The 25,897-nt window shown below is 38.6% G+C and overlaps 1 protein-coding gene across 1 annotated transcript in view; it reads left to right on the top strand.

Moving 5' to 3' along the window:
• Positions 1-25,897, top strand: part of LOC104019134 (N-deacetylase and N-sulfotransferase 3) — a 355,872-nt gene that overhangs the window by 205,523 nt on the left and 124,452 nt on the right. Inside the window, exons 5-6 of the mRNA XM_009472364.2 lie at positions 5,389-5,504; positions 12,591-12,652. The gene's annotated coding sequence lies outside the window, so the exon portion shown is untranslated. The remainder of the gene's footprint in view (positions 1-5,388; positions 5,505-12,590; positions 12,653-25,897) is intronic.

Here is a 25,897-nt window from a genome sequence, read left to right as displayed (position 1 = left end):
TAAATTTTAAAACATAGTTTAGACTAGTTCAACGTGATGTAATTCAGGCTTCTGGCTGCATTTTCCAAGGATTTCAATGCTGATGGCAGTAGAACCAGAATGTCTTTACGAAAAACCTTCCACATGAAATTTCTTAAAAGATACATATTTTTTAAGACACAGGAGTTTTCCCTCATAGAATTTCCATACAGCAAATGCTAGAATTTCTATTGGAAAAATTCTGCACCACTTTAGAAATGTCAAAAGAAAAAGGTGGCATAACATCCTTTTGAAATGAAATAAATGTTTTTTGTGAAGTGTCAACTGCAAATGCTGCTTTGTGTCACTTACCACTGAAAAGCAGAATTCTGTAAAATTTGTGAATTCTTTATCTGTCCCTTTTTACTTTCAAAAATAAAAATGTGGAAAAGGAAATTGAGAATGAACCAAAAAATTATCACTTTAATTGGAAGGCTTTAAACTGGATTTGATTTGAGGAGCTTTGCTACCAACTAAATATGCTGATGTACTGGTTTTAACAAAAACTCAGTCTCAGTGCAGCTGGGGCACTAGCCCAGGAGGAGGGAGTCTCTTGTTTATTTTCTGCGTGTCATCAGATTCAAAGCAGAAGATATTTTTTATACCAAATCATTCTGAACGAGACGGGAAGATGTTTGAAGTTTTTCTTGCACAATCCCTGCGTTGAAGGAGAAATCTTGATACGTCTTCACACCTTCATGAATTAAAAAGCCTAATGTTTCAATCAGGAATAAAAACTGTTTCCATGAAAGTGTTTGAAAAGTTTGACTCTACTAATGAGGAATAAAAGTATGTTCTGAAATGAGGGAAGTTGCTGTGAAATGGAGGTCCTCTTTGTTGCTGTATTCTGGTCCACAAATCCTATTTAGCTCTGGAGTTTTCTTCAGTTGGTCAGATTGCACTTATTCAACACCAATTGCATGATTTACTGGGTTACTACTGCTGTTCTCATTCATGTCACCATTTTACCTCCTTCCCTCCCCAAGCAATTGGATGTCTTGGCTCTGAAGTTTATGACTATACATGAGAAAACTGGAAATTACTAGCTACATTCTGTAATCCTAATCTTTTCTTCAGGGGCACGCATTGCTTAGAGAAGGAATCTCTTGTATTGAACAATAAAAAACAAAAATTGGCTCTTAATGATGGTACTTGGCACAGTTACAGCTCCTTGCAAGCTTAACTGATAGTGGGTCCTTTCTCAGTGTGAGATTTAATTTTCTTTTAGGTAGCTAGCTGTGCTTGGTGTCAGTACATATAAACCATCTTGTCAGCAGTTGGTTGCATGCTGAGATGGGAAAGTGCCCCATGGGAAGGAAGAAGAAAACCACTTCTTAACATCCTATCAACTGTAGGGCTCTGTGCAGCGCTGTCATCGTGTCAAGGTTGAGCTCATATATTATGGATATTGAGCTACAGGATATCTTATAATCTGAAGGAAAGAAGCTGAGGTACACTGGGAGAGGCAATACTAAGCACTGTTATATTAATAAACCATGAAAATTACATGGGATTAGTCAAAACACCTATGACAGCCCAGCCCATAAAATAGCTGAAAGCAAACCAGCATCTGTCTGTTTTCCATATATAAGTGTGTGTGTGTGTATTTGAGTGATTAACTACAGTGCTGTGATTTCCATGAAATTTAATGGAGAACAGAAAAATTTTATGAGATAACTGTAGGTCAAAGCAGGATCCACTTGAAGAAACCTTTTCTAAAAAATACGTAATCATATATTTAGTGTGTGACAGTGTAAGCCTGTTTCAAGCTTGAAATAAAACAAAGAAAAAAAATGGAGTAATCAGAAGAAAACAAAAGGATTGTATTGAGGATACTAGCTAGAGCAAATGCTCAATTTGTAATCCTTGGGTACTGAGCATCTCTCAAGACCATGTACTTTGAAACTTCTTGAACAAGTCCAAAATCACATACACATCTTTTTTAAGGGATCATAAGGTGATAGATCAACAATTATCTTCATTGGTCCAAAATTTTCAAACTTGCCATTTGGAATAAAAGGTCAGGTTGAGGCCCATAAGTCATAGAAGCTATATGTTATACTTTTTAATTCACAAGAGAATTGTGAATTTCTGTTTTTTTGTTAACTAGCCTTATCTGCTCCTAAAATTCTCTCTTTTGGAAACAATCTAGAACCTTAAAGGACTCCAGACATTTCAGAAAATGCAATAGCTTGTTCAACAATATGTGTAGTTCACATTAACAAATAGTAGATAAAACTTTACAACTTTTTTCATATAGTAATGGAAGGACTTAAAGATTTTTTTTTTAACTGTTTTGAGCTAGCTAGAAGAATGTTTTCACCTTTTCTGAGGGAGGCCTCCTCAGCATCTTAAAATAGCCACCAAGCACTTGATAGACTTCTAGCATTCAGTCCTTTCCAGGTCAGATTTTAACCTTGTCCTGGAAGCCAAAGAAAAAATCTTCTACTCTTTCTGCCACTGCTAATATACGTGGAAACTGTAGGAATGCTCCTTCTGCTGCTGAAGTTGCGATACATAAATGTACCCAGGTAATCTGTACACAATTCCATGAAACTACCAGCTGGCAACCAAATAGAAGTGAGAATTTAGCAGGTAATACATGGAAAATCAGCACATGCTATCTTTGATCAAAGATTACTGCAGGTGTTACAGAACAGCCACAAGTATAACAATGTACGTGGGGGGTCAGAAGCAAAGCTTTCCAATTGAGACAATTGATTCAGGCTCCCTGTACTGTAGGGCATGCCAAATAATAAAGCCGTTACATTTGTTGGCTCAGGACATGCATCAGAGGGTGCTGGGAAGGAGCAGCTAGGCAGAGGGAAGGAGTTTGTCTGATTATCTTGCCCTGGTGCACCAGGGCAGGTTGAAAGCTCTGAGGAGTGAGAGATGTTGCTCAGGGCAGCTGAGCACGCTCAGATGGGAAAATCTCCAGAAATACAGGAGAGGCCAGGCAAGGAAGGAGCTTGTGGCAGAGTTGCAGACTGGGAGATTTCTAAAGGAAGTAGGGGGCCTGCACAAAGTCAGGAGCAAACTCAAGATTAGGCTTCAGAAATGACAGTAAGAACAAGGCTTTACTGGAAACTTAGGCAAAACTATCTTGAGGGTGAGGGTGTTCAAGCTGGGAAGCCATTAAAAGTCATTGGCTAGAAGAGAGCCGAGAAGGTCTGGCATTTTATTAGAAGCATTCTCTTCTAAAATGAGATTTCTGCCTCCTTGTAAAATGTATCCTTAGAGACTGGAAGCTTTTGGTGTCTTTGGTATGTTTGCAAAGGAAACAGTCCTCTTTCAGAAACAGGATTTCTGTTACAAGGCTTTAGAAGAGTATTGTGTGCTCTAGATACTCTGTATACGTAGCAGGCAAGTTCAGCGTTTCCACAGAAGTACTACCAACTTCATTAAGTCATAAAGATCCATTTTCACGTTCAGTGCAAGTTAATTCAGAACCATGGTTACTTCAGAACTTTTTTTGAAGGTTTCATTTCAATGGTTGGTCCTTGACCAATGTCCTAGTTGGTGGTTATTAAGACTACTGCTTGTACTCTGTGTGTTATTCTGTGATGTGAATTCTAAGTTAAGTAATCCCAGATAGAATATTCTTCAAGAGGACAACTAGAAGGAAAAGCCAGGCAATTTTTCTATTGTTTTAAGAGTTTTCACCAAAATAAATATTTAGTCATGTAAAAAAAAAAACCAACAACAACAAAAAAACCAAACCAAAACATGAAAATCAGATTGGTAAATCCTCCCTTTGAAAAAAAGCTGAAAATAAATTTCAAAACTTGTTTTAGAAGTGTTTCACCTTTTTTAATTTGGAAAAAAAACACAGACTAAGCAAAGCTTTGGTTGACCAGAAAGAACTTCAGGTTTTTTTCCATGAGAAAATAAGAAAGCTTTGCTTCATCTTTTTTAACGGTGGAGGGTGCGGTTATTTCCACAATTCAGCCTGTCACTCAGTTGAATTGACAAAGATCACAAGTTCTGACAATTTCTGGGTCAACTCTAGTTTTCTATAAATTTTTTAGTTAATATATGTTGACAGCAAGCACAGTTGGATACAGTGGTAATTGGGAATCTTGTGAATACTTAACAACGTTGTTTAATTTGAAATATATTTTCTATGTTTATATTCTAATTGGCTTTTTATAGCAGAGGAGAGGGAAAAAAAAAAAAGCGTGCTTAAGCTCCTAAGCTTGAACTGAAAAGATAGCGCTGGCAAGAATAAATTGCAGTGTTGTATCTTGTGTCTTAAAACTCCAGAGTAATCATGTAGTAGGGTCAACCTAAGAATGGCTGTTGAACATTGAATCCACATACCCCATACATTTCAAGGTGCAGAACTTTCTGCAACACTTTATAACTAAATTAGGACTATTAATACGAAATGCTACAGGTGCAGAGGCATTTTCCTTCTGGGGAAAAAAGAGAGTTTTAATACTTTGTCTCTGGTAGATCCATTTTGATTCACTCTCCTTTGAACTAAATCTTTTGCATTTGAGAAAAATATTCTACAAGAATCCATTTCACATTACTTTGTGTAACTCTCTATTAAACCAGCAGTACTTCTTTCTACAGTAGTTTTTCTACAAATTGACTCTCTTTAAACAGTTTTAAAAATTATTGGAACTGAATTGATTTTTAAAAAAGCTTAGTAAAATTCTTTGCGAGGATGAACTATTCCCCTAATATATACCTCCTGTCATATGATTCACAGCAGTGGCATTACCCAGGTGCAGTTTAGGGCAAAACTGAGCCCTCAGAGAGCAGGTGGACTTAAACCTAACTTTAGAAATGATAGATGCATCCAACCAGCAATAGCTGTCGTTCATTACATCATCTGAAATGTGTTTCAGTCACATAAAATGATATTTAAATGATTTAAATTATTCTAGTACTTGTGATAGACAAGAGCAGGGAGGATGGCTTCAAATATTAACAGTTCCGTTATTCTTTAAGCTGCCAGTCATTAGCTAGACATATGTTATGGAGTGGGAGGTTAAATGGCACTGCTGAAACACTATTGTCTCCCTTGTTAATAATAATGCTTGCATGATTCTGTTCTGAATAATGGATTGAAGATTTTCACCACCAGAGGCAGGCCAGTGGGCAATTGTAATTTAAAAAGCAGGTTAGTAAATATTTAGAGAGCAATAAAAACAGTTTAAATGGAGCTTGAGCTGGCTTGAGATGCTTTGTTAGGCAAAGGATGTTGACAGACAGTAGCAGAACTTGATCTCCACTACATGCCTGAAGCTTTGATATTATAGACTTTATAAAAATAACGTTTAACATTTTATTTATCTAAAGACTTGTGCAAAGGCAAAGAAATAAGAATGTAATACTACTTTTTATTTTCTTTTTTACCAGTGTCCTTTCACTGAAAGGAATATTGCCAATATGCCAACTGAGAGAAGGTATCAGGAGCCTTGTAGGAAGAGCTTCCCAAGAGAGGCAAATCCAGTGACGCAAAGTATGATTGTTATGTAAGTGAAATTTTAATTTCTTTACACACATGCGCATGATATAGCTGCAGAGGCAATCTCTTCTTTCAAGAATTCCACACCAAAGTTATTGCCTGCCTGCCAGGGGAAAGCTGTCTCAAAAACTGATTGTAATTAGAGAGCTAAGTACAGAGCCAGTTCTACTGACTCCCTTACAAGTGCCCTTTACCCTCAACCTGGTAAACAAAAACCTCATGTGTTCATCCTCAAAAGGTGGAATCCTGCTAGGATAATAGGTGCTTCAGACTGTTTTTTGGAAGAACAAGGTTTCTGGGAAATGTACTGTTTTCTGATGGAGTAAGGCAGACTGGAACATAAGAATAGATGAAAGCTTTAGTCTATCTAAGTGGAGGAAGACCTGGTTGTGCTGTTTAATATTTTACGTTAGATGTGGATGAGATGTCAACTTGCTTTTGTTTCTTTGCATAATCATTCATACAAATACTAATGTGTCAGCCACTCTTTAAGGGACTGTAGCTGTGTTTTGCTGAATTTTGTACCTTGGTGAAGTAAAATCTATAACCTGAGGCAAGGAAGTTGTTTGTTTGGTTTGGGTTGTATTTGTCATTGTGAATTCTGCATAAATTCAGTCCTACAGGATCTGTTACAGGAGGTGGTAGTTCTCATGAAAAAAAAAAAAAACACAAAAAAACATGAAAACTTTATAATGATAACAAATACTACCAGAAACTGCTACTGCAGAGTCCAGAGAAAAATGTGAGTTTTTTATGAAAGGCTATTATAGCAATAAAGTTCATCATCAATGCTCTGTGAGCCCCCCAAAAAAGGAAAAATCTCTGTAGTATTAGGACAACTTCAATTACTAAGGCTAGTTGGCATTCTTTCCAAAATAAGTGAAGATTCATCTTTGGACACAAGCTGTGAGCTGTGTAAAATTGCCTCTGCTAAATATATGCTAATTGGCATATGAATGAGACTTTGTTAATCTGCTTAAATAAGTAGGTAGAGAAAGGCTTGGAAACAAGTCCTCATTTCTCCTTTACAAGAAAAAAGACTTGCTATCATAATTTATATTAGCAAATAAAATGCAAATATATATTTGTAGATAGAGCAAACAATTAGCAAGCATTATTTGGGAGCAATATACCAAAATACACGTTCCTGCTTTACACAAGCATTTCTGAGGATTAAAATTGACAGAAAATCACCCAAATTGTACAAGTAAAGGTGTTGAATGCAGTTTTGGATTCCTCTGGTTTCTTCTACTATAAGGGAAAATTTTCCAAGAAATCCTATATTCAGTTAGATGGGGTGCTCTGATGTCCTAACAGACCAGAAAATTCAAGTAATAGAATTAAATTTGTGGTCCAATAAGGGCTAAAATCTGCTTTTTGTCTTAATTCAGTAACACAATTCTAAACTGCCATAATTTGCAGAATACATCATTGCATTTTTAAGGGCTTTATATTCTTCCTTCAGATTTGGCATAGTGCAAAGCTGGGGCTACTCGGCTCTCACACACCTTGTCAGCTTTTTACCAGGCCACACTGGCTGTGGTTTCACATGTTCTTAGAAGAACAAGCTTGCCGTGTCCTTGGGAGGAGGCAGCAGCATTGAACCTGTGATGGCTAGGGGAAGAAAAAGGGGCAGGCAGTGAGGCACAGCTGCATAACAGAGTGTGGATGCAAAAATATGAATGTTGGGAACTGCCTTTTAAGGCAATTTCTTCCCCCCCCCCCTTTTTTTTTTTCTTTCTTTTCCCCCCGTGTTCTTTTTTTCTTGTTTCCCCTTCTGGAACAAGTGCTTTCCTTTTTGCTGCAGTATTGGCGGTTACCATCCCTTAGCATTTCCCAGTCCCCCTGACCTCTCATTCGTTGCCTTGTTGTGAGAATACTTAGCTGGTCAGCCTCACTAGCAACTTGGTAGCACATCCAGGAGGTAAACCCCAGTCTCCTGACTTGTGGTCTTGTTTCCTACCCTCACAACAATCCTGTTAAGAGTCTGTTTTCCATTTTGTTAAGTTGTAGCTATTCCAAAATCAGAAACATGTTTTGAGACACTGACCAGAACATTTAATAGGAAAACATGTTACAGTTATGTTTCATTTAACACCTATTGGCAATATCTTGCTGCACTATCTAGATCTTTAAGCTTCTGCCTCACTCATAAAATACAAAAATTACATTGTATTAAACTTACACAGGATTATAACCACATGTAACGGTGTCTCTCAATGGTACTTCAGACTGAGGACAAATCTTTGCGTCTTTGGGGTGCTGTGACAGGCACACTCCTCCCCGCCCTCAGGAGCGGCGCTTTTAAGATGGCGATCACCGGCTTTTCGCGCCTCATTTTCGCGCCGTTTTCGCTCTCTCGTGCCCGCTCCCCCGGCACGCGCAGTTCTCGGCCGGGGGAGCAGGAGGGGCGGGGCCTCTCGGTCGCCGGGCGGGGCCCGCAGCCAATGAGGCGCTTGGGCGCGAAGAAGCTTCTAGATCGTGGCCAGCGATGGCCACCGCGCAGGTCCCGCCCAGGGCATAAATAGGGCGCGGCCGGAGGCCCCCCGGGGGGCGGTCTTCTCCGAGCAGCAGTTGGGTGCGCGTGAAGCCTCTCCCCTCAGGCTGGGACGGCGCCTGAGGAAACTTGCTGACATTGACTGCCCTCGCCTCCTTCGGGTGAGTGATCTTCTCCTGGATTTTCACCCGTGAGTGAGCTCTCACACACCCCCGGGTGAGGGATTCCATCCTCTGGGTACCCACGGGAGGGAGACAATTTTCCCCCCTTTGTGTGTGTGTGTGTGAGTGAGTGTGTGCACACTTTGGATCATCATTGCCGTGTGTATTGTCGTGCAGTAATAATGCCCTGCCTGCCTGACACCTCGAACCTGTTCTGTGGTAAATGTTGGAGCGTTGATTGGTTTCTGTTGTGTGGTTTTGGTTGTCTTGTGCAATAAAGTTGTTTCAGTTGGTCCTTAGTTTTGGTTAGTCTTAGTGTACCTCCGTGACAGGTGCTCAGCCCTAAAGCAGGTTGTGTTTATTATCTTTAGAGTGGAAAGTGATTTAGTCTCACAATAATACAGCATACGAAACGAGCAGAACTTCAAAGTATGCGTGTGTGTGTATGTGTGCGTGCATTTTTATGTGTGTGGACATCAGCTGTAATGAGCTGAGCCTTTGATTTGCCTGGGGAACAGCAGGCTGAATTCCTGGGGGCTTGAGCCTGCTTGATTTCTTTCCCTTTGGAGCAGTGTTCTGCATTGGTTGGTGGTGGCCAACAAACTTGTTATCCTCAAGACCAATTCTGGTCCCTTTCTGCAGGGGTGGAAGCAATTTTTTAAGTTCTGTTTGTAAGAATAGGAGAAAAGGCCTTATGGGAAGAACTTCAGCAGTTTGTTCGTCTTAAAACCTTTTCTTTTTGAAAGTTGGCATGTCTTCAGCCATGAGGTTCAATATCCTTTTTTTTTTAATAGCTTCTCTTTCATAGTGGAAAGAAATAGCAGCACCCTGAAAAAAAAAACCTGTTAGCATTCGGCTTCTAGGGAAAATATACACATACATATTGTTATATAATATATTGGGAGGATATATATATATGAAATTGTATATATTATAAATGCATATATGTGCTTGCTATATATTTAATTATGCTTGTGGACTAAGCAGTAATAGCTGTTATGAAAGGGATAAGTCAGGTAAAGCAAATTCTACAATATTTCATTGAGAATCAGTCACCTGAGAATTGTAATTCAGTATTACAAGGATATTCTCTTCACAGTAAATGCAACTTAGCTACCATAACGAAGAAACTGGTAGTACCTTACACTACTTATACATTTTTTAGCACGCCTAAGGCAAAGTTCATTAATTATGTTACAATATTACCTTTGTGTAACTTCAAAGACAGCATATGTTATAAAAAAAAGTTTAATATATGAACATAATGCTCTGTCTTATTAATACTATGCTCAGTAAAAGAGAAAAAAATGTTTTAGACTGCGTATGTATGTACGTATTTACATCCAATACTATGTTTTTGTAATAGTAAGCATCAAAATCACTCATCCCCTCATGACAAATGCACTTCTCGAAGTAACTTCTTTTTCCTCTATTAAATAGACAAAATTGAGGAATGGCTCATTAACTGCAGAGCACACATCATTAAGTAATCTGGGTAGCCCTTCCTGCCAACTTCATGCAAGCACTGGTAATATTCAGACCCCCTCACCTTGGCCTTCACTGCTGCCAAGAGTATAAACATTGCCAAGCATCACATTGAGCCTACGATAGTAAAATCTGTTTGCTTTTATTTATTTCTAGTCTGTGTCAAAAGAATAACACCTGACTTTCATTTTTGCTCAGATAGACTCAGAATTACATTCTCTGGTTACGGCACCCTGTGCCATTATCTGTCTAGTAGAGAAATTTGGGTCCTAGAGAATAAACTTCATTCAATAATATATATTTCTTGTCAAAGTTTCCCACCCTGCAGGGCAGGTGAAGTGCTAAGACTAATCAACACTCGGGATCGTCACAGAAATGTTGAACCCTTTTCTGCATTCCCAGTGCTTGAAAACCAGACCAGCACCTTTCATACATGACAAGACATGCATGTAGTCCATTGCAGCATACTGCTTTTTCTTCATTGTGTAGGCTCAATCTTATGAAAATGTGCGTATCTTTTATAAATTACCAGAATTCCATCCTTCTCTCCTTTGTGGGGAATATAAGACATATCTCCTATGCCTCTTAGCAATTCACATTAGAAATAGAATAAATTCTGGTGTCTATGTTTCTTAATCCATCTGTTATGATGGAGCCATTAATAGGGGGAAAATAATTTTAATTCTTACTGTAACTTGCAATTATTTTATGTTATAAATTATGTCTTATTGTAAGATGGAATTATGTTTGTTATAATTGGAAATGATGTCAGTATTGAGACAGCAGAGTACAGTACAGTATTTGGAAAGAAATCTTTGGTAGTTGCATTGGCTTGAGCTTCATGAGGGACCAATTGATGTTCAGTTTTGTCTTGTGTTCACCCAGTGCAAAACATGAATGCTAAATACAGGTCTACAAGAGGTGATAATGCTGTGATTTAGGAATTCACTGTTTTTTCAGGTGTACCTTTCAGATTTGAGCCTTTTCTAAGTAGTTTCAAGAAGTTCCAGTTGAGTTTCACTAAAATTTTGTTGTATAATAGTTCTTTGGAATACCCCATCCAAATCTTTCACTCAAAATGAGTTGGTAAAATTGTCAGTAGACAATAACTATGTAATTATTGCTTTAGTTCTCAAGGTATGGAGACTTGTAAGAACATAAATCAAAATGAGTTGGTAAAAGCAGTATGGAGATTAGCAAGCAACTGTCAGAAGACAGACCCTAGTATTTTGTATGGATCTGAACAAGGAAGCCTCCGAAGGAGTAAGTCTCTCTAGAAATGCTTTGGGGGAACCGTGTGCATGGCACCTGCATGAAGAGCATTGTTGCATGAAGTTTTGTTACTCAGCCATCCTGGTGTGTATTTGTTTGTCTAGCATGAGTCAGAAATGTCTCCCTAGAATGAGCACAGAGGTTTGAAGGAGCCAAAGGGGGAAAGGGCTAATGGCTCTGCTTTTTTGAAATGGAGGAATATTTTCTTAAAGTGGAGGGCTTCCTTTTCGCGTGATGAAGCCTGTCCCAGCAGGAGCCCAGCTCATTGCTGTGCTGCTTGTGCAGAAAGGGAGCGATACTGTCTTGTACCAGCTTAGCTCCTCATTGCAGAGCTGTAGCTGTATTCATCGCTATCTCGTAACTCTGCACCTGGTGCTAGATGTAGGACATCTGGCAGCCAGGTGATCTGGGAGAGGAGCTAGTGATGTACAATGCTACATGGGGACCGTTAGTGGGGTAGTGCGATGGCTTTCTCCGAGGAAGGCAACTCAATCCTATCTCGTGGGATCCTCCCTGAGGCCAGTCCTGATTAGCAGAAGTTCTAGTCTGCCTGTTGGATTGAATATGGTAAGATGAGCTGTAAATAAGTGCTAGACGTTGTGGTGTTGTCCCCTCTGGAAGTGTCCTCAAGGGTCAGAGGTATGGGTATTTGCCATGTCCATTCAGTGGGTGATGAGGACCTTTTCCAAGCTGCTTTCCCATTTTTGTGACCAGCTCTGACTCTTCGGTGCAAGCACTGTGTGAGGGCCTGAAGACTCTCTGGTCTGGCAAGAAGATGCAAACCATGCTGGACTGCCTTGTGGGACACGCCTACGTTGACGTGCTCAGATGCAGCAGATTGTTTAGTCATCTGTGACCCCTTTGGAAGGTCCTACAAAAGCCTGGTGCTCCTGGCCTTCTGACAGTTCAGGAGGTCAAGGAATTTGGCCTTGAGGGTACTGTCAGTGGCATTAGTGCAGAACAGTAGACACAATGCCGGAGACAATGGGGGACTTGTTGGGAAAGCAGATGCTACTCAGCGAGAGCAAGAGTAAGAAAAAGTAGCTCATAGCAAATTCTCCTGCATAATGAAAGAACGTATTTGAAAAAGTCAACAGAAATGTAATGGAGATGAAACCTGGAATCAGTACAAACAGTACAAGTCAAAAAGCATTTGCAGAAAAGAATAGTCACTGGATATGAAGCCATCAAAAAGAACGTCACCCCTGTGAGCACAGTGTACTTCCCATATTGAACTACACTGCTCTCACTTAAGAAACTGACTTGCAACAAAGTTCACAAACAAAAATTGCAACATAATGAAACCAAACAGTCAGAAAATGTTCAAGAAGTAGAAGGGTAAATCTTTTCCCTACGAAAAGTAGCTAATGAAATCAAATATTGTGAAAAAAATTTTGCAGAACATAATTCAAAAAGGTGATTGGAGAGAAAAAACCCTCTTTTTTTAGTGATGTAAGGATGTAAATAAAATACTGTCTAAAAAAGGCATTTTCTTAACTCCTATTAAAATGTTTCTGCAGCAGGCTTTAGAATCAAGGAAGTAATAGAAACAACAAACTGTTCTGCAGTTGTGTCCATAGAGAGAGAGGTCTTTCAACAGTTATGCCATGGGCTGCTCTTCAAAGCAACTTTAAGTTAGCAAGAGAATGCTGACAAGTTTTTTTTGTTCCTCTTTCAGCGTGAAGTAGTCTGAGGGTTTTCGACTCAGTTCCCTTTGAAGAAATACATCCCATCCTAAATGTAAGTGTGGAGTTACACCTAAGATGCTTATGTATTTATTTTATTGTCCATCTGCTTATGCTTCACTCTTGCATGTCTGAAGGCAAGTTCTCCAAGCAATTAGTTATCCACCATATTTTTGCATTTGTACTGTCCTACTTGTTGAAATTGAACTACATATATTTGGCAATACGCTGTTCTGTATACCTTTCACTCCCACCTGTGAGTTGTGTAACGAACTGGTCCAGCTCATTTGAAGCCCAGGGAAAGAAATGTGCATGGCTAATAAGTTCCATGATATATGAGAGCAGCCCTGTGCTGGTCTGGCTTACTGAGTATCTAGGCTGCACAGAGCTTTTGCTGATAAATGAGCAGCATTTCTAAGAAAAAGGGCAGACAGGAGATGCTAAATAAGTACTAATAGGCTACAGAAAGTATTGTACTCAGCAATGAGATTTTTTTCTGTAATTCCAGATAGCAAACTGTATTAGTCATGCTAATGTAATACAGTATTTGTGACTGCCTTGACATTGTCCATTTAAATATTCAGGAAGCTGCTTCTTCCTCATATTCATGTGCAAGTACATTGTGCTGGATTAGCTCTAGTCAATTAAGCAGTGTGCTGTCAACTGCAGTTAAAACAAATGGCATGGGCTGCTTCATCACCGAGTGACCTGCACTCATTATACAAAAATTGACATTTATAAACAGCTCTTCCATGAGATTGTCTTCAGTTTGCTAGTGGCTAAAGTAAGAGGTTACATCCTGGCAGCTGTTACATTCTGTATCTGCTGAGGCACCTTCGGCATCTTGTGCTCATTCAGTTTAAACAAACAAACCAACCTACCTGCATCTGGATACTAGAAACCACCATTTTACTTTCTGGCGACAAGTCTGCAGGGCTGATGTCACTTGTTTATCTGGCAAACATGAGACTGATAAACTCGCAGGGAATTCAGAGCTCACAATGTTGCGCTTCCTAGGGAGGATTGACTGAAATGAAATGTCTGACAGCTCTGTGTCAGCTTTTCACATTACAAACCGAAACATTATTTCTTTTCCTTCGCAGTCTCTGCAGGGAATGAGAGAGATGTTAAACTGCCAGTCACTTAAATCTTGGCCATTCATTAAGCAAGAAATGTTATATCAAGTCAGTAATTTTGTCCTCCTGGAATAACCTACACCATTAGCAATTACTTAGGGACATGTCAGCCATTACTGCCATAAGCTGTTCAGCTTGAAGATCAAGTCTAATCATGAGAGCTACCATCTTTACCCCAAAACCTTCTTGTGTATAGCATTTCTTAAGCTAGTACCTGCTAAGGGTTCACAATGTAGATGGATATGAAAGGGCCAGAAGCTTCCTGAAATGTTTTGTTGCTCTTTGCAGATTGAATCTCCTTGATGAAGATTTTCCTTGTCAACTAGAATACATTGCTAGATATTTATTGTACAGTTTTTACTGCTCCAGTGCTTACATGTTCAGAACAGATGTTCCAGGGAATGCAAGGGGAACTGCGGCTTTCCTAGAAGCCATGAGGCAATATAAACAAGAATTTTGCTAAACTTAGCATGAGGTCTTCCCTCTCTCTTGTCAAAATTCAAAACAATGATGACAAACTAAAATTAATAAACATTGCAGATGTGAATAATAGTTTTAATTATATTTTATTTCACATGGATGATTATATGATCATAAGGTATATGTCTAGGCCATAGCTGACTCTCTTCCGCTCGTGAAAGTATATTCTCATGTTGCACAGTCAGTAGCCTTGCTTTACCAACATATTGTGTTTTCCTGCCAGTTGTTGGCTTGGAATACTGCGTGCTTTGGCAGAAATAATAGCCCTCCAGTATTTGAAACGGAACAGTGAGCATGAAACTGTACGTAACTTCCTCCCACAATGGGAATGACCCTTCCTTCCTCCAGATGTGCTTTTACAAATACCAAGGTGAAGTAAATTATTCTCTTTCACACTCACGGGTTCCAGTTTAATCTCGGCTTTTGCTAGTTGAGGTAACTGGAAGAAGTCGTCATAGTAAGATGATATGCTTCTCTCTTTTTTTAATGAAGATAAATTAATATCTCTTACAGTGCAGTGACACAAACAAAACGCACTAAGCTTTTCTTTCAGGCAGGGGGATTTATTTTACTCATTTTGAAGTGGAAGCTGGTAGGTGGTAGACAGCCCTATCTTTTTCTATGAATCTCTGCTGATGCTATTTTTAAAAACAAAATGAATAAAAGTCCATTAGGAGATGCAGAGTAAGACAACAAATATTTCCTATCTCTTTGCCTTTTTTTTAATAACTGCTGATTTAAAAATCCGTCACATCCTGTTTATTTCGATGTGCAAGATTCCACGGTGTCTTGCCTGTCGCTGTTCTGTTTCAATGTGTAGAAGTTGTATTATAATATCAGGACACAAATACATGACATACCGTCATTCACATAGTTTAGGTCTTTAACCCTGGAAGGGGGATCTTTGTGTACCACGTTGTGGTCTCACCTGAAGTCTCCTCCACCATTTGCCCTCCATCTCTCAAGTAGCTTTTCAGTATCTTGGTCCCTGGGGTACTTTAACTCCGGGAAATGTTAGAAGAGAACCGGATGCTTGTTCGCTGTGTTGTACTTTGGCTTATTTGTAAGTTTGTAGTATTTTGGCATCGCGTTTTATCACTGAATCATAGAATGGTTTGGGTTGGAAGGGACTTTTAAAGGTCATCTAGTCCAACCCCCCTGTAATAAGCAGGGACATTTTCCACTAGATCAGGTTGCTCAGAGGCCCCTCCAGTCTGACCTTGAATATTTCCAGGGATGGAGCATCTACAGCCTCTCTCACAAGGATATACATTCCACACCAACAAAAGTAATTTCAGGATGGGAGCAATAAATGCCAGCTGCTTTCACAGGATCTAAAGGAAGGGGGAAACAAGTGGAAGCAGCAACCTCCTGTGCCCAGGTAAAGGGAGAAATAACTAGATCCCTTTGCTGAAGGCTTGACTCAATCTTTCTTCTTATTGTTAAAGTGCTTCTCCTTTGTGTTTGGGTCACAGCAAGTCACTACATCTCCATCTGGCTGAAACAAAATGGGCCACTGTAATTCAAAACTGAAAAGGATAACAGGGAAGTACCATCTCAGTATTTTCAAATGTGAAAAGGACATAAGAAATACACCAAAAGCTCTTATGATTTGGGTTGGTTTGTGTGGAATTGCAACTTGTCATATGTAGGAATTATTTAAGATTGTCAGTTTAAAAGTAGTGATAATACTGGGACAAAGATAAACTTATTTCTGAAGAACTCCCATGCTTGCTTTTTTTTTTTTTTAAGGACTTTCTGCATATTTTAACAGTGAATAAATCTGAAATTAATTCTATAATAGATGATGGAAAAGCGCTTTAGAACATGAAAGAACGTTCCACATTTATTAGAAATTATTAGAAAATAAATTGCACCATACATTATCAGAAAAATGAGATTATTTGCATTTATCCAGTTTTGGTGAAGTTTTCCTACTAATATGTTTCTGTGTTTATCCTAGAGATATTGTTAATCTGACAAAAAAATATTTTTCCTGGAAATTAGCCTATCACCACTCTTTTTTTCTCTCTCTTTTATGTTTATTTCATGTCATGCTTTCTAAATATCCCCAGACTTTCAGTACCACCTACTGCTGCTAACATGGATATCTTTGGGCAAATCATTTGGCTTCCTTTTCAGTAATCTCCACCTGCTGAGCAGGGACGGTGCTTCCCTATCTCCCTGGAGTTGCATTTAAATGGACTGATGTTGAGAAAATCCTTTCAATGCTCCCTGTCCAAAATTCAAAAAGGAAAAGCATTACACAAAGAGCTGTGGCTACTAACTACACTTTGAAGAAATTGCAAGCAATCTCTTTTTGTCTGCCCTGTTTATTTTGTTTTTCTTAAATGTTGATACATAGAAAAGTCGAGCCAGGAAAAATAGGAAAAAAAAGCTTGTACTCCTATTTGACAGATTTTTGCTGTTGAATTAAAACTTCAAAGACAAAATGAAAATAAAAACCTACATTGTTTAGGTATCTGACCTTTTATCTTAGACTGAGTTCTTGAAGTCATTCCTGAAGTAGAAACATTTCATACATACTTGTGACATTAGCCAAGTGTCACATGAAAGGACAGGCTGTTCCCATAACATTGGGATATCTATCTTAATGGAAGCCTTTACCTAAGTTAAAAGAAACACCTGAACACCCTGCGGCCATGTTATTCTCTAATTCGCCATTTTAGACAATTTGACCTTGCTTTGATAAATAAAAGTACATACGGGATATATGCTTCCCCACAGGGAAGCGAATAGAAAAAAGATTTATAGATCACGAATGCTAGTTAGACAATGTAAATCCAATATTAAAAGATCCTCTGATACTGTAAGAATCTTGATCTACTAAAATCACAGAAAGTTTATGCTAATTAATGGTGACCACTTGTGAAAATGGATTGTGTACTGTTGTACTGATTCTGAGTGACAGTTTCCCATTTATAAAGGGACATAGAAAAGGCAAAGGTTGGATAACTCTTAAAGGATGAAATCTAAGAAGACACTGAAAGATCAAGGAATGCTTAGCTTTGGAGACTGGGTATAAAGAAGAGAGGGAGGAGAGGGATGCAGTAACAGTTTGTAAAAGGCACATAGAAGGCTGCTACAAGCAAAAGGTATATGTCGTGTCCTTGGGGAACAGAACAAGGACAGAAGGCCTAAAGCTGCAGGAAGAAAGGTTTAGGGTAAACAATTGAAAGCCTTTGTAGTGGTCCAGGTAATGAGGCACTGGAGTAGATTGCTTAGGAAGGTTGTGTAGTCTCCTACAGATATTTGCAAGTACATTAAGGAACGATGTTGCTATTATTTATTTGTTAGGGCAAGAGGATAGCTTAGATGACTTCTTGAGGTCTCTTCTCATACTAATTTTGTTTCAGTTTATCAATGAACTTCGTAGTATCTTTATTTAGGCCCCAAACATAAAAGAATTCTTTACTATTTTTTATCTAGAGGCTTAGGATCCCCTAATAGTAGATATGACCCTGGTGATATCTTAACTGACTTGTTAGTATGATCTTACGAATGTACTAAATTAATACCTCAGTATGACTTATTTGACAAAGAAGTAGAAAGGTAGTGTTTATACTGAGTTCCAGTTCCACTTTGTAGCTGTGAATGCACATCTGAAGCAAATGGCACAGAAAGCTGTAATCATGTGCAGCTTTTGTGGCAGAAATTATTAGATGTTTAGATTGCTATAACTTTAAAGTACTGCTGAATAAGTATTACTAGCAAAAATCACAATACCTTTCCAAGATTCCTCACTTCTGCTAACCTGTCAATGCAAAACAACACACACTAAATCTATTCTATATCGGGACAAAAATTTGTACAAGAAGAATTCTAATATTTGTTTTCATAGGAGAATGAGAGCAATGTGATTCAAGACATTATATGTCTTTTGGTTTTTCATACATACATAGCTTATCCCTTTCAATGAAAATGGTATTTCCATCTGTGGTCATATGTATGTAAGGTAAAGCCTACTAGTACATGCAAAAGCATTTAAGAAGAATATACTTTTCAGCATTCGTATTAAATGAACTGGAAACAGCCAAACCCTTACTAGTAAGTATAATGACAATTAGGAATGTAGTGCTACAGCAATTAGTTGCTCTCTGCTTAACGGGAGGGCTCGAAAGCAGTTGTAAACGGTTTAACCAGTCCAGCATTTTTGGACATTTAGCTATCGTGACTTGCTTCTTTTGGCTTCTTCACTGCTCATACTGCTCTTGTCACATATGCCAAAAGTAAAATAGAGAAAACCTGTCTGTCTTTCCTTCTATGTCAAGCAAGTCATTCCTGAATTATAAACCTTTTACTTTTTTCTCTTCCCTCCAAACTGAGCTTGAACTCCTTGGACTCAGTGCCAATTTTCATCTCTGTTTTCTGTGATTTGCCTCCCACATTTTCAGTAAGTGCTGTATCTGTCATCTAACTTTCTGTGATGTCCTCAGGTGTGAAGCACATTCTAGTACTTAAGTTCCATCTTTTGTAGTTCTTTTCTGCAAAAATTGGCTTTACACAAGATCAGGTTTTGCTACCCTTCTTCACGCAGAAGGCCCCATAACATTAATAATAATGACTTTAATCTACAATTTTAAAAATCTGCTTTTCTGCACCTTGATGTTCATCATGCTATTTTCTGTGGTCTCTAGGAATTTTATAGCTGTCGTGCAGTTTTCCAAAACTACTCTCCATTTATAGACAACTAGCCACTCCAGATGTACATAATAGATCAAAGGAATAAGTTAAAGATATTCCTATTCATCAGATATTAATGTGTAAATGACATTCATTTTCATTTCTAAGTATTTTAAATCTCGGGGATAAACGGTTTGAATTCATTAAAGCTCTCTTCAAGATTTAAAAAAATATGAGTTGTCTGACTGTGGCAAAGCAAACGCTGTAAGAAAAAGCCTGATTAAAGGACAGGTAGAACGAGTGGAAAAAAAGCCGTGAAAACTGAGCTGGCCCTAATTTTGGTCATTTTACCTGAAGCTGGAGAGGATTTAGTCACTTAATTACTCAGGATCCTCCAAGCAGATCATGGAAGCTGCTTCCAGGCCTGATGGGTTCCCAAACAGGCAGTGCCTGTGCTGACAGCAGTGCCTGGTCTCTACCCAGGTGCTGGTGCGTGTAGCCCCACAGGCTCTGTGTAAACAGAGATGCTGTTACCTTCGCTGTTTCATGCTATGGATTGTAGCTACCATGGCTGATCATTTGGAATGCATGGTACTTTCCCAGAAAAAAAAAAGTAAAAGCTTTTTAGTGCTCTGTTCTGAAATGTTGTAAATCTGGCATAGGTTTGATGAGCCACATTATATATGGGCTTTCTACTAATGCAGTGAAGTCAACAGGTTAAATTTATCTTGCTGTTACTATTATAGGAAAAACAATAATTCCACATTTTTCCTTTCATTAGTGTTGTGATTTTGATAGATATGCTGCTTTTAGAAAGGCACAGACTAAATCTCTGAAGTCCACCTTCTAAAAAATCATCCTGTCTGGGAAAAAACTCTTCCAAAGGCCAAGGAAAAGCTTCAGCTTGCAGGGTTTTTGAGTTGTTTTCTTTCTGTTCTGTTCTTAAGAAACTGGCCTCTAATGAGCACATCTGATTTCAAGCTTCTTCAAGCTTGCACTGGGAAGAGTGCAATTTATAAGCTCCAGGTCAAAATTTGAGGGAATTTCCTTTTGTCTGCGCAGTCTCTTCTGTGTGATGATTTCCTCTCACTCTTTAGGAAGTATGCCTATTACAAGCTAATACAGAGTTTCTAAAATAAGGGCTGCAGGAATAGACTGAATAAGGATTGAGAAGATGGATTTCTTTTTGCCAGTCTTGCAGTGGAAAATGCTTTTTCTTGGTGTTTTTTTTTTTCCCTATGAAGTAGAGATTTTGAGGTGATGACAGTCTGGTTTTTTTTATGTGAGCTTTTCTGTATAGCTTACCTTTTCCTCCAGCCTACTCTCAGCCATGCAACCTCTAAGGAATAGGAATGAGGCAATAACAGGCAACGGGTAGTCAAAGTGTCCTCACTGATATAATTCATTTAAACACAAAAATCTATAAGTGCTTTATTGTGATGATCATTAAATAGACTGAGGGCTTTAAAACATGGGAAGGCAGAATAAGTAGCTAGTTGATTCCTGACTGAAATGATTATTTAATTTAAGTATAATAAAATAATTAAACTCCAAGTGAGGTCTCATTAGTGTGTATTTTACTATGTCTAACTTTTTTTCTTAATACAGCGTTCTTTCAGCAGCCCTCAACTCCTCTGCTCTTCCTCTGTGTTCTCACGGTACGTGTCTCAAGTCAGAGCATGGCCCTAAATTGCTGTGCACTTACTGTCTTCTGGAGTGGAGATGGTGCTGATGCCTTTCATTTTAGGACAAAACCAAACTTTTCTTTGAATTTATCATCATCCTTAGTTCGTTTCATTGAAGTGAGTAATGCAAAGCTTTTTTTCACCACTGATATTATCTTTCCACTTTCTCGTTGTATTTCTTTGAAGTGATTTTGGTAAACTCCGCTATCTAGATTATGTGCAACCCCAGTAACAAAGATTTTTGTGGGGAAAAATAGTTTATTTTACTTCACTGACAAAGGATATCTTTGAAAATAAAAATGGGATCTAGGCTGTTAGGTGGTGTGGGTTTTTTTTTCTTTTTCTGTATCTTTTTTTTTTCCCTCTTTCTTTCCCCAGAAGAGACATAGTAGGCTTTTTAAAAGTATATCTAGGAGCAGAATAAATGGTACAGGCTTGTTTTATGTTCGCTAAGGAAAAAGTTTATCAGACTGTTTTGTTGATCTCTGTAGATTCATTTTGTGGAGAGAGGCTACCAAAATGTCAGTCAAAGCTTAAGGCAAAGCCTACAGCAATCCTGATGCATTAAAATAAAAAAAAAAAATGCTGATGATAAACCTTTCAAGCTCAAATTCACTGCCCATTGAATTACTAGAAAGACTTTTTTTTTTTTATTCAGGGGATATTGTTGTGCTGGATCTGGCTGGAATGGAGTTAACTTTCTTCATAGCAGTGTGTACAGTGCTGTGTTTTAGATTTGTTAATAAAACAGTGCAGATAACACACCAGTGCTTTGGCTGTGGCTGAACAGTGCTTGAGCAGCACCAAGGCTTTCTCTTTGTCTCACTGCCTCCCCCACCACCAGCACTAAGTAGGTTGGGAGGGGACACAGCCGGGCTAGCTGACCCAAATTGACCAAAGGCATAGCCCATATAATATCATATCATACTTAGCAATAAAACTGGGGTGATGGAAGAAGAAGGTGAGGAGATTTTGGTCTTCCAAGGTAGCTCAGAGACTGCCTGGACATTGGTCGACTTGTGGGTGTTGGCGAGTGATTGCCTTTGCGTCACTTCCCCCCCCCCCCCCGTTTACTTTGCTTATTAAACTGTCTTTATCTTGACCCTTGAGTTTTGCTTTGGCTTTTTCTCTTCTCTCCCCTGTCCTGCTGTGGGGGAAGCGAGCAAGCAGCTGTGTGGGTACTTAGCTGCTGGCCAGGGTCAACCCACCACAGCTGGACAGAGACCTGAGTATCTCACTCATGTTGTCAGTCACAAGTAGTATTTGTAAATTGTGTCTGTACCACGGTTCATTTTTAAATGTTTACTGCTACTCTTAGTGCTGACATTGCTCCACGTAAGGGGGTGTGAAGTAGCCACAGTTAGCGTGGCCAGCCATTTCTAACATAATGGATCAGACTTGGAGATAGAACCACTGTCAGCTGGTGGGGAGCTTCAGTTTCCAACGGGCAGGTTTGTCAAGTGTCACCCCTCTTTTTGGGCTGATGTTTGAGAATTCTGTGGTACAATTCAGTGTCTCTGAGAAAATATCATACTTTTGGAATAGAAAGTGAGTGTACTCCCACCTCCAGTTTATTCTTGGTCCTCTGAGAAAAAAAATGGGGAACAATTATGTATTCCGATCCATACAGATTCTTCAAACATCTGTGACAGACCATACATTAACATGCCACATAAGCATTTTCCCAATAATAATGTGGAAATAATTACTTTTCGTTGGTGGGATGACTGCACCCACTTTCCCCTTAGAATGGCAATTGTGATGTGCTATTGAAAACAGTATCTCAGGCCCTGTATCACACCCATGGGCCTTTTACTGTCCTAAAATTTATGCTGAGCTGTAGGGAAAGAAAACATATATGATGGATGTGCTTATTCACTCACTCTGCTTGCAGCTTCTCTTTTTTTCATGACATTTGGTTTGTCAAAACCTCATTATCTCGTGTTGCTGAGACATACAGTCAGTCCCTTGCTTAAGATAACTTAGGTTGCCACAGACAGCTCAGAGGTAGTAGGGAATGGAGGCCATGTCTTTCATAGCATAATAACAAGTTCATGTCCAATTCACTTTGTCGCACTGTCCACCAGAAGAAACACACTGACTTCGGTGTGATGTGTCTGTGATCTGTTGATTATTATCTTCTCCTCAAGTCAGAAACAGAATCCCCTAATGTTTAGATTTAGTTGAAGTGGTGTGAAAAATTGATGGCACCAGCGAAATCAAGTCTCTAATAAAAATTGCTGGGTTCTCAACAAGCATTGGCTAGTGTTTTAATTTTCACAAATCAAAAAATTTCCCAGATAGTGAGATGAGAATTGAATTTTGTATCTTTTATATTTTTTTCATGGCACATACTGATTGTTTTCTAGCCAACTCTGCTAATAATTAGCATGTAGCTTCTTACAAATACTTGTGTCAACCAGTAGTGGACTATCATGAGCCTATCTCCCTAGACTGATAAACAAAGGCAAAAAGAGTATTTTTCTTACTATTTCTACCAGATTTTAAGTGGAAGAGGTTTACTTCTGATTTGGAATTGATTTCAATTCTTTCAGCTTCAAGGGAGACCAGATTACACATCTATTAAGGCAGAGATTTATCTGATAAAACACGAATAAGGATCTGCACAGCTAGGTCCCTAATTACCCAAATGATTGCCCTGTCAATTACCAGTTCCCAAGCTTAGATGGCCATTCTGTCTCTGAGCGATCTGGGCTTATAATGTTTCTTGCTTGCATGCTCTTTCTTGCTGCAATCCTGGCAAAGCCAGAAATCTTTGCTTGTGCCGCTTTACTCAAACCCTCGTTGCACCATTAGCTGTCTACTTGCTGATATATTGACCTTATTTTAAAATTCATTTAATTTCAATAACTGACCCAGACCATTTTTTTCCTCCAATTTTTTGGGAATTCCAATTGATTAATAAAGAAATATACATCTGATTTCTGAACACTTCTTTATTTTTTGCAAAAATAAATGAGGGGTGTATGTGTTTAATTGCATTAAATTACTTGAAATGGAAAAGCTTACTTTAATTCAGTAAATTACTCTGTGGATAATGATAAGGAGGATCGACCAGTTCTACTTGTGTTCTGACTTTCTGATGGCATCAGCAATAAAAAGCACAGAGGACCTATTTTAATCATTAAAATTGCAAAGGCATGTCAGAATACTCAAGTAAAACAGGTCTTCTGAGTAGATGGCATATTTATGTAAGTGCTTTCAAATTAAAAATGCTTTTTATGGTTGTATCATTAAAACAACAAAACATGAGGAGTACAGCAGCAAAGTGTTCAATCTTAATTATAACTCAGCTCAATTACAGGTACAATGTAACTTGTATTTCTAGTTTTTGGCCTATAAAATTAAAGTCTCTTTGTTGATATAAAAGTATAGTACCCATCTGTCAGGTAGATGAGTTAAAAGCTCTAAGAACTTCAGATTTCATTTTTTTTATTTCTAACAGCATATATCTGAACAGTGAACTATCATGGAGTTCTTATGATTTTTAATTTAATTTCTCAAGCATTAAACTTAGTTCTCCCAGAAGTGAATTAACTCAACGTTGCTGTCTGGGTTGTGGGCTCATTATTTATTAACCAAGTAGAATTAATGAAATGTACATATTTGTATAGTGGTATAAGAAATTTTGCAGTCCAATGTCAGTAACTGTAACCTAAGTGCACACGCACTGGTTCTCTCCCTTCCAGAGCAGGTCTCCAATGCAGCAGAGAGCAGTGGTGAACATTTATGTGATGTGAACAAAGCTGAGTGCACACAAGTTATTGTGAGGTTTATTTATTTGTTTTTAAAGGTCTACGGGGGAATTAAAACTCAATCCCATTAGACATTTGCATCAGGCCAGAAAAATTTCACAGGGCTCATCGGATTCAGTAATGAACACTTTGTTGCGATAGGAGCAAGAAGTGAAGAACCCAACTTGGAAGCCAAACTGAAGGCAGAGGGGAGGGGGCAGATCAAGTTGCACGATTTATTATCCATCTTCTTCCAACTTTGTCATGCATTGCAAGGACCGCAGCTTTAGTATCTCAAATTCTGGTTTGGGCCGTGTCTGAATTTATATGGCTGTGCTAATAAATATCGAGTGAATTTAGATTTATGGCTCATGAATAAACTGCTTCAGAGCCCTTTCGTTAAGAGGGAAAAGCGATAACCAGTGTCTGGGCAAAATGGGAGTAAGACTGAAGGGACACAGAACGTATACATTCACGTAGTGGAAACTTGTTGACAAAGCTCAGGGGGGCTGTAGCCACACCTTTTCAAGCAGGCTGATATCTGGGGTACAAGGTCTTGACAAGGAAGCAGAAAGAGACCAAAAATTAAATAAGTGAGAGAAAAATCTGTCAAAAATGTACAATTCAGAAAAGAGCTGAAAAAATTAGATGAAAATTCAGGAACAGCACTAAGCCAGTTTTACCCTTGAATGCCCTCTATAATTAACAGCTTATTGTGAGTTTAATGTGTTGCCTGCATTGGGTTATTTTAAGTGGATCTATATCTTCATAGTTCATACATGCATTTATGATATTGAAAGTAGTGACAGAGCATTAGTGGGTATAGATTTTCAGCTGCTTGAATCTCAGTGGATTATAATGAGAAAAGGGCAGTGCAAAAACACTTGGTTGCAGTTAGCTTTGTAGGTGAACTAAAAAAGTGTTTCCATAAGAATTCTAAACCTGGTTTGTAAAACAGAAAACAAAAAAGAACAAAAACCCAGAAAGGTTAGATTTTGCTTATATTCTCTCTTGCTATTAAAACATTCTCCAGGTAGTATTAATGCATAGGCAAGTTCATTCTTCAGCATCAAGCTCAGACAGATACTGAACATCTGGAGTAACAGTAATCTCCTTTATGTGTTGCAGAGCTAAAGCACTCTAAGGTTACCCAGTCTAGAAGAGCCCCTGAGAAAGATTTCAGCATCTTGTTCTTGAACAATATTTTGGAAAAAATAGCCAACTGAGCCAAATTTAAACTCTAGGCTGTTATTTATTATTGCGGTATCTACTCTAGACAATTTACAGTGCTCAAGCAGCAGGTTAGTAATGCACTGGGTTTCCTATGTGTAATGTTGGGTGAATGGACAGCTGGTTGGAATTATCAAAAAAAACTAGGGAAGAAGTCCTTTGTGAACTCCAGTGATCATGTGTTTGATTACAGAACAATGTAATTAATCTCTCATAGGAAAACTGGCTCTTTCATTCCAGCAGGGCTGTAGAGTGCACTTGACAGCATCCATGTGCCCACAGAAGTATCACGTGTGCATTTGCTCACTAATTTTAGAAAAGCAAATGCGAATTAAGTGTGGTAGAAGCAAGCCAGCAATCAGCAGGCTTC

This window comes from Nipponia nippon, unplaced genomic scaffold (assembly GCF_047370975.1).
Source record: "Nipponia nippon isolate SJK-2023a ecotype South Korea unplaced genomic scaffold, ASM4737097v1 scaffold_6, whole genome shotgun sequence".
NCBI lineage: Eukaryota > Metazoa > Chordata > Aves > Pelecaniformes > Threskiornithidae > Nipponia > Nipponia nippon.
Note: the sequence above shows the minus strand (reverse complement) of the source record. Positions and strands in the feature narration are given on the sequence as shown.